The sequence below is a fragment of the Canis aureus genome, chromosome 26, assembly GCF_053574225.1.
Source record: "Canis aureus isolate CA01 chromosome 26, VMU_Caureus_v.1.0, whole genome shotgun sequence".
NCBI classification, from domain to species: domain Eukaryota; kingdom Metazoa; phylum Chordata; class Mammalia; order Carnivora; family Canidae; genus Canis; species Canis aureus.
In genome coordinates this window covers 40,464,999-40,473,623 of record NC_135636.1, presented here as the reverse complement: position 1 = coordinate 40,473,623, position 8,625 = coordinate 40,464,999, and the positions used below count along the sequence as shown (strand labels likewise).

At 58.0% G+C, this 8,625-nt stretch overlaps 1 long non-coding RNA gene across 1 annotated transcript; it reads right to left on the bottom strand.

The window, feature by feature from the left end:
- Positions 1-299: 299 nt before the first annotated feature.
- On the bottom strand, positions 300-5,729 carry LOC144298479 (uncharacterized). The gene is made up of 3 exons (XR_013365415.1): positions 5,471-5,729; positions 3,725-4,597; positions 300-2,525 (listed from the first exon to the last, which is right to left on the bottom strand). It is a non-coding gene; the product is annotated as an uncharacterized LOC144298479 (long non-coding RNA).
- Positions 5,730-8,625: the final 2,896 nt, after the last annotated feature.

The window sequence follows — 8,625 nt, the reverse complement described above, 5'->3', positions numbered from 1 at the left end:
AAAGAAAATGCCTCCGGAGCCCTGGCTCCCCTCTGGGGGATAATGCGGTCTCCTGCTGTCCAGGGCCACTCAGAGCCCTTATCAGTGTCCCTGTAATGTAATTAGGGCCGAGGACACGCCCTGGGGGGGGGGGGGCAGGGGGCAAGGAAGGTCCTCAGATAGAGAGGCAAAAACAAACCAAGCATTTCCTCGCAGCCCGTTGGAATTTAATGAAGACACCAAACAGCCAAGGGTCCAGGCGCCCCTTCAGGGTTAGAGAGGATCTTCCAGCCCCTGCAGGCAGGCAAGGTCCTGACCTTTATAACATGGATCGCTGCTCTGGTGACCGGATCAGAAGGGGAGACTGTGCACGGATGCTCTTTCCATGAAAGCCCCCAGTGCTCTTATTTCCTGTTCCTCGTGTAGGATGGCAGTCCGTCCTAACAGCCTGGCTTTCTGCAGACGGGACACACTCTTCACTTTTCTTTCTTTCATTTTTGCCATAACAATATGACTTCTTGGGAAGATTGTTTATGTATACCTTAGATTTTATTCATTCATTCAGACCTGCTTCGTTCATTGATTCACCATTGTGTGAGCAAATATTTGTGAGTCACCATCTCTGACCTGTGAATCGGCGTGCCCCGCCCTGGCCTCAGAAGGTGAAGCTTTTAGTAAAGGAGACCCAATAGTGACCACAGAGAAAACAAGGTTGATAAAGAGGACATGCTGCTCTATAGAAGTACACCGAGAGTTGAAAGAAGGCAGGGCCTAGAGACCACGTGAGACACGTTGGACATTGAAGCCAGGGACAGCTTCTCTAGAGGGGTGACTAGGAGCCCAGATGAACTCAGAATTTACAGCCAAGGCAGAGGCAGTGAAGAGTGCGTTCCAGGCAAAGGGCACAGCACGTGCAAAGGCCTGGAAGTAGGTCTGGGATGGACGAAGAAGAGGGAGGAGGCCCAGGACTGGGGCTGTGGGGGACAGCAGGGTGCAGAGAGGCAGGAAGTGGGGGACGGGCCTCGAGGGCCAAGGCAAGACCCTGGGGTTCATGAGAAAAATGGTGGGAAGCAACTGGAGGGGTTTATATGGAGCAGGTGCAGCAGAGCTGATTGCTGGGTGGAACCCACAGGGGGACAATCGTGGAAACGGGGGGACAGGCTGTTCCCCAGGACTACAGGACAAGTGACCTTGAGCAAATTTCTCTTCCCTGAGCCTCAGTCCTCACCTGTAGAATGAAGGAGCAGAGCCGACAGCAAATGAGGTGGTGATGCTGGGGAGCAAACGCCTACTGTGCTGTTCAACAATAATCCAGGAAACGTCCTTAAAACACAGGCAGACACGTCCTACAGCAGCTGGGGAAGCTGGCTCCTTTGGGCTCCAGCAGCCCAGGCGGGGTTTATTGGACACCACAACCCTTCCCGAGGTGGCTCAGGGGCACCCACTTCTCCTTCCAGGTGGAGGAATCGAAATGTGAGGCCCCAGATCAACGAATCCAGACCGTGGGGCCCCGTGGGGCCACTGATCCTGGGAATCCCACAAGGTAGTGACATGAGCTACCAAATAAAAGGGAGCAGATCACATTCCACCAAGAGCCTGTAGAGACTTGACCAAATGCTGGGGCTCTGGTTTGAGTCCTGACTCTGGGGAAGCGGTGAGGAGAAAACGTCTGTGAGACAGAGCAATCTGCGCGGGATCGGTGATGCGACAGCACAGTTATGTCTTAAAAATCCACGTGGCGTCTGGGATCGGCTTTGAAATACTTTGGTAGAAAGAGGGGAGGCAGCTGGAGGGAATGGGGCACATCCTGCTAACCGTGGAGTCTGGGGATGGGCGGTCCATTATATTCTTCTGGCGGAAAATCTCTGTAATTGTTTAAATGTGCTCAGTTTATTTTTTCGAGGTTGCTACTTACTTGAGGACGGATCACAGGCTCCGGCAAGACGCAGACCAGGAGTGAGCACAGTCGTTTTGGCTCATCTGCAAGTTCCCGGGCGACAACAGGGCGTTTCACGTGGGCACGAGCCGTGACTGTAGGGATTCCCGCTTCTTCGGCAGACAGGACCCCGAGGCCTCCGGCAGGTCCCGCGCGCGGCCAGGGGTCCATTCACACCCACCGGAAGCCACCGGCCTGCTCGTGACAGAAGTCAAGCGGCCGATGGCCATTTCATGCAGAGCTGAGCACGACAGCCGGGCCTGTCACCCCTGCTCTCTGCTCTGCCGGGGATCCAGGGCTGTTTTCGAGCAGAAATAATGGGCCGCTGTGGCTCCGTGGAGAGCTGGGCTTTCCCCCCGGGCCCGCGTCCAGGCCGGGGCTGCAGGCCGAAGCGGGGCTCCCGGGCAGCGAGGAGCTGCCCCACCTGCCGCCTTCCGCGGAGGCCACGGCCCAGCCCGCGTGCGCCCGGGCGGCCGGGCTCGGGGCATCTCTGCTGAGGCTGAACCCCGGGACGGCTCCCGGGGCGGCCGGGGCCGCGTGGAATATTTGCAGGCAGAAGCGTGCGGTTCGGTCGCCTTCATTACTCAAGAGCAGGAATTTGCGTCTGTGTCTGCGAAGATGTGAATTATGTGCCTTTGACCGAAAGCAGCTGCGCGTGTCCTTTGCGCACAAACGCAAGTCTCTGAGCCTGTTCTCTGGCCGGTGACGCACACGCCAGGTGTCCGCCCTGGGCCTGCCCTTCCTTCTCGCTCCCGGCCCCGATGGGCACGAGTCCCCTAAACCTTATCCAGCCTCCACCTCTGTGCCCCTGGGACACGGGCCGGGCCATGACGGGAACAGGCAGCTGCTGGGGGCTCTGGGAAAGCCCTGGTCTCCTCCTTCAGTCTCTCCCTCCTCCCCCTCCTCCTCCTCCTCCTCCCTCCTGGGCGGGGGTTCTAGGAAAGCCCTGTTCTCCCCTTTCAGTCTCTCCCTCCCCTCCCCCGTCCTCTCTTTCCTCCCCTCCCCCTCCTCCTCCTCCTTCCTGGGGGGGGGGTGGTTTCTAGGAAAGCCCTGTTCTCCTCTTTCAGTCTCTCCCTCTCCCCTTCCTCCCTTCTCCCGCCCCGCCCCTCCCCCTCCCCCTCCTCCATCCCAGTGGAGGGGGGGTTGGTTCTAGGAAAGCAGTTTTCCTCTTTCAGTCTCCTCTTCCCCCCCCTTCCCCTTCTCCTCTCCCCTCCCCTCCCCTTCCCCTCTTTCATCCCCCCTGGGAAGGAACAGGGGCCTATGCAACCACAAGAGACCCTGAGGGAGGGCACAGGCTGAGGACGGAGGTCCACATGGCAAGAGTGCCCCTTGGTGACATCATGTGCCCCCCCCACCAACCCCAGACCTGTCCCTCAGGAGTAAGGCCAACCACCACTGGTCAGGCTCCCCAAGCTGGTTTCCAAGGCTCAGAGGGAGCAGGGCCCTGGCAGGGAGAAGCCTGCACAACTGGCCCCTGGGGACCAAAGTGCTGCACCCGTTCACGGGGGCCTGGTTTCACAGGGGTCCCCAAACTCCCTCGCTCTCTGATGGAGACAGAAGGTAGCCGTCACCCCACATTCGATGACCACGTTCACAATTACAAATTCCCAGGTGGGCTGAAGCATTCAGAAATAAATCCAGAGCTTGTGGAACGTCTTCCGCACCAACCACCTGATTCCTTCGAGGTTCCCTGGCCATGTGGTGTGTCCCCTCCACGCTCCCTTCCTGGGATGAACACCCCCCTGCCCTCTCCCGCATCTGCTTCCCCTTCTGGTGTCAACAGAACCTGCCTGTCATTTGAGAACTCACCTTCCTACCTCAATCCATGTGTTGGGGGTGAGCTGACCCCAAACTCCAGGCCCTGCGGGGGAAGGGGCCACACAAGCCACCACTGCCCAGCAGTCGGCTCAGTGACAGGAGGGACCTACGCTGCTTCATCAGTGACTCTGGGGCTCTTGTGCCATCGCGCTCCCGTCCCTGGACTTGGACCTGCGCGAGTGCGTGGCTGGAGCTGGAACCGTGGGTGTTTGGAGCTGCGCACAGAGCACCTGCAGGTGCCCGGCCCTGACTGCAGCCTGAAGGGGACCCAGCGCCACGGGGACACGGGAGACAGCTGAGCCCAGGGCGTGGCATCCGAGCACCCAGACCCAGCTCTGCCTGAAGACCAAGCACCAGTGCGTGAGCCCATCGATGCCCTCGGCCTGAGCCGCCTGAGTCGGGTCTCAGGTCCCGTCACCAGGACAATCCAGCAGAGGGTTCGGTTGGGGGCAGCAACTTCCCTGGCCCCTTGGAACCTTCCAGCCTGCCCAGAAACGCAGGGAACGTTTTCACCTGCTGAGTTATTTCTCACAATCCTCCTGTGTGGGCCTCACCCACTGCCGTGCAGGGTCATTTTCTTTGGCTGAATCCACTGAGCTGTCAGGGAACCGTAACCGGGGTTGGTTTTGCTCACTTTCTGCCAGGAAGACACAGTTTGGTCTGTTTGAGAACCCAAATGACATAATTATGCCTCGCACATGCAGAGATGGAAAGTTCTTGCTGCAGAGCAGATCGCTGGCACCTTCATTTCCGAGGGTTTCAAGGCAAACAGCTGCCTGGCTCTCCTGAGGTCAGACTGTTGTCGCAGCTGCTCCCCGGGTCCCCTTCCTGCCTCCCAGCGTCCAGGTCCCCACGAGCTTTGTCCTGGAAATTATAGGGGCAGTGACAGCCACACAGCTCTGTCCCTGGAGCTCCCAGGAGCCGGGGTCTTGGGACCTCTGCTGAGCAGGGGCCCCTGCCTCCTGGATGGAACAAAGTACCTCGAGGGCCCAGGGACAGTGTGTGCACAGAGGCTCCGAGGGGAAGTACGCCAGTGCCTCCAGAGCTGGACACTAGAGCAACCCCACACCGGGCAGCCTTGGGGCCAGGGCCAGCCAGGGCCTTCCTGACAGCCTCTCTGATCCATCCTTGGAATAAGCTCCGCAGGCGGCCTGGGCCACTGTTGCATTTCACGTCCCCTCTGCCTTCCGGGGACCCCGGCGCACCTCCAGGCCCGGGGTTGGGGCCATATCCCAGAGCTTGGGGGTGCCCTGGCCCCAGGTCCTCCCGCCTTTCAGGAGGTGGTCCCTGGAGCATCTCACTCCTCACCCGTTTGAGGGTCTGACATCACCCCCGGCCTGTGATATTGGGTTGCCCGGAGATGATATGTTTCACTAAACCAAACCCCGGCCTCACCCTATAGGCACTGAGTCCCCACAAGGTCACCCAACACTGCTTTGCTGGTGGCATTTGCTGTTTTCTGAAATTGTCTTGTTTGCTGATTTATTCGCCTCCTTCTCTCTTGTTTGCCTCCCTGGACGAGACCATGAGCTCCCCGAGGTCGGGGGCTGCGTCTGCCTCATTCTTCTTTGTTTCCCTGAGGCCAGGACAGTCAATGGTCAGGGCCTGGAAGGAGCTCGATAGACGTGAAATGAAGGAGGTGAGTGAATGAAGGATCAAGCGCATGAGGGAGGGGGGGACCTTTGGGCAAAGCTCCCTTATGTCTCATTTCCTCCTTGCCTGGCGCCTCTGTCCCACCTGATGACTTGCTGGATTCAGGACCTTGTCTGTGCGGCCAGTGTCGTCCCAGGAAACCGTCTACGATGATGGAGATGCTCTGCATCTGCACGGCCCAGGGTGGTAACCATCCACGACGGATCATGACAGGGCCCGGGACACGTGGCTGGTGTGACTTCAGAGCACAGCCAGGGAAGGGACAGGGGACCCCTGGGCCTCTTTTGGGTCTCTCGGGTCATGGGCTGCAGCCTGGTCACTCCTGTGGAGCAGGACAGTGGGTGGTTGGAGGACAGGCTCCCGTCCTGGGGCTGTCACCCTGGGGCGGGCGGCAGGGGAGGTCGCGTGGGAGGAGAGAGGAGTGCCTCCACTCCTGACGACAGAGGAGGTGTGGAGACCAAACACACGACCCGGTACAGTGCCCTGCCCACCCTCCCCACAGCACCTTCCTCCACCCCTACAGAAATCCCAGGGTCGCCTGTCCACTCACCCCCTCTCTTCACCCAATGTGTCCTGGCACATTCCAGTACATCATCCCTTCCTCTGGTTCTCTCTTCCTACCCCTTAATATGAGTCAGATAGGACTAAAGAAATAATACTAATTTAGAATAACTGTCTATGTAGGTGAAGAGTATGAGCCTGGTAGGCAGGACACAGTGCTGTGTGTGTATGTGTGTGTGTGTGTGTGTGTGTGTACAGGTAAGCAGGAGGAGCCTGAGTTAGGTCAGTTTGCTGGATTATTTTTTTTCTTGCTTATCTTGCATGAGATGATAGTAGAAATGTCTTCAGCAATTACAGTGTGGTCATGCGTGGAGATTTCACTTGTGGCTTAAAGAAAGAGCATGTATTTCTATCTTCCTGCTCCTGAATTCTCTCCTAGAGCCTGAAGAATGAAGGCAGCTGGCGGTGGGACATGGTCAACAATGTGAACGATGCTGGGAAACATGGTTTATGCTAAAGTCTCATGGGAGAGACCGGGTGTCCCCTAACAAGGACACAGGCCTGGGGTGACCCCTGTCTTGGAGTCTGGGGTGTGAGCACCTGTGGTGAGGGATCTCTCTTTATGAGTTAAGATATGGCTCCAGCCACAGTTTCCTTCTCCCTCTGGAATCATCAGAGAGTGGGCAGCACAGGTTGGCTTGGCAGCTCAAGGTCCAGGCTCCTTCTGTCTTGTCCACTTACCATCCCTATGGGCTTGCTCCCTTCTGTGTGGTCCATCATGCCTCAGCACCACCCTTGGACCCAGCTATGAGGACACAGGCAAAAAGGAGGAGGAGAAGAGAGGCTCTCACCTGTAAGGGCTCCATCTGGAAGCTGTATGTATCCCTGTTCTTTAGATCCCACTGGAAAGAACTTAGCCACAAGGTCACACTTAGCTGCAAGGGGGGCTGGGAAATGTAGGCTTTATTCTGGGTGGCACTATGTCCACGTTCAAATATCAGTCTATTAATCCCCAGGAAGGGGGGATGGATAGTAGGCAACAGCCAGCAGTCTTTGGAACAGAAGCTTCTGGTTGGTTGAAGTACCTCCTATAGAAACCTGGCTTGCCAGAATCAGGGGAAATAAAGCAAATTGGCCCTGTGGAGGAGCAATCCTTTCCATCAGAGCTCCAACTGGGCTCTATTCTCACGCAGAATGTCAATCTGCAGCATTGCGTGTCATGTTGAATATGTGGTGAAATCTTTTTTGAACACACCCTTATTTGTTGCAAAATCAAAAGATTTCCCTTGGAGAAACGACGTGGCTCCCAACAACTACTGTTAAAGGGAACTCATGGCGTCCCCGAGACATTGAGGCCTCTGTGGGTGAACACAAAATAAAGTGCATTCCCTTCTGCCTGGGTTTTCCCAGGGCTCTGCCCACAGTCCTTGGAGTCGGGGAGGGGGAGTAGGCTTTGTAGAGAAAGCAGAGAGATTGCACACGGTGAGGACTAGGCCTCTGGAGCCCGCTGCCCAGTTTCAGACCCAGCCCTCTCCCTGCCTGCTGGGTCCCCTCAGGCTGGTTAGTTTGCCTCCCTGTGCCTCAGTTCTCTTTTCTGTAGAACGGCGTTGATGATGATGATGATGATGATGATGATGATGATGATGACAGCAAGACTTGTCGGACGGGTGGTTGTGAGGATCAAGTGAACACATGCTTGGCACTGGTAAGCATCAGCTGTTACTATTGGTGGAGTCCACGTGGTAATTAGATCATGTTTAGTGAGTGCACACGCACACACACACACGCATGCACACCCCCCGGGACTTCAGTGGAGCACCCTCCTGTGCTCCTCCTTGGTCCAAGCCTTGACCTCTGCCCAGGTGTGCAGCCACTGTGACAGGGCCACTCCCATCCCCTCGGCTCTCAGGTCAGCAGGTCTCCTGTCTCTGCACCTCCCAACAGTCGTACAAGACAAGTGTTGTGGCATCAGCCCACTTCTCAGAGGAGGAAGACTGTACCCAGACGGGAGGTGTCCCTGCCCCACAGGTGGGCCAGTAAACAGCCTGTGGGACCCGAGCCCAGGACTCCGGACGCCACGCTCAGCCGCTGAGCCGTCCCCCAGTCACTACCGGCCAGTGCTTCTGGGCGAGGTGCTGCAGCAGGTGCAGGGCACACGGGGCTTAGCAGGACAGGTGGGTTCCTGAGGCCTTGGAGCTCACACTCAAGAGGGAAGGCGAGGGAGATGACGCCAAGGAAACATGCCTTCGGGGTCACTTCCGATGGTGGTGAGTGGTACCCAGAAGGGAAAACAGAGGCCTGCTGGGAGGGGCCTGGGGGGGTGACTGTAGACAGGGGAGTCGGGGGCCCCCTGTGGACGTGACACCTGACAGAGCCCTGGAAGGTGAGAAGGGGCAGCTGTGCAAGGAGCTGGGGACAGCCCGGAGGAGGGCCTGGGTCGGGACAAAGGTGTCGCGTCTATGGCACAGAAGGCAGGTGGGTGAGTCCAGGGGAAGGGGGCTGAGGGAGGGGGTGGACAGGCCTCCACGTGCCCCCGGGGCCTGTGAAGCTGGGAACATCTCGAGTCCTCAGGCATGTTCTGGGGCAGAGAGAGCTCCGGCCGGGCAGGAAGGGCCTGCGGGGCGGGTGGGGAGGGCGCTGGGGCGTGGGAGGCGAGCCCTGCTGTCCCTGCCTTCTGCCCTCATCGGGCCTCTGCCATCTGGTCGGGGCACCTCCGAATGAGGAGCAGGAAGCGGGAT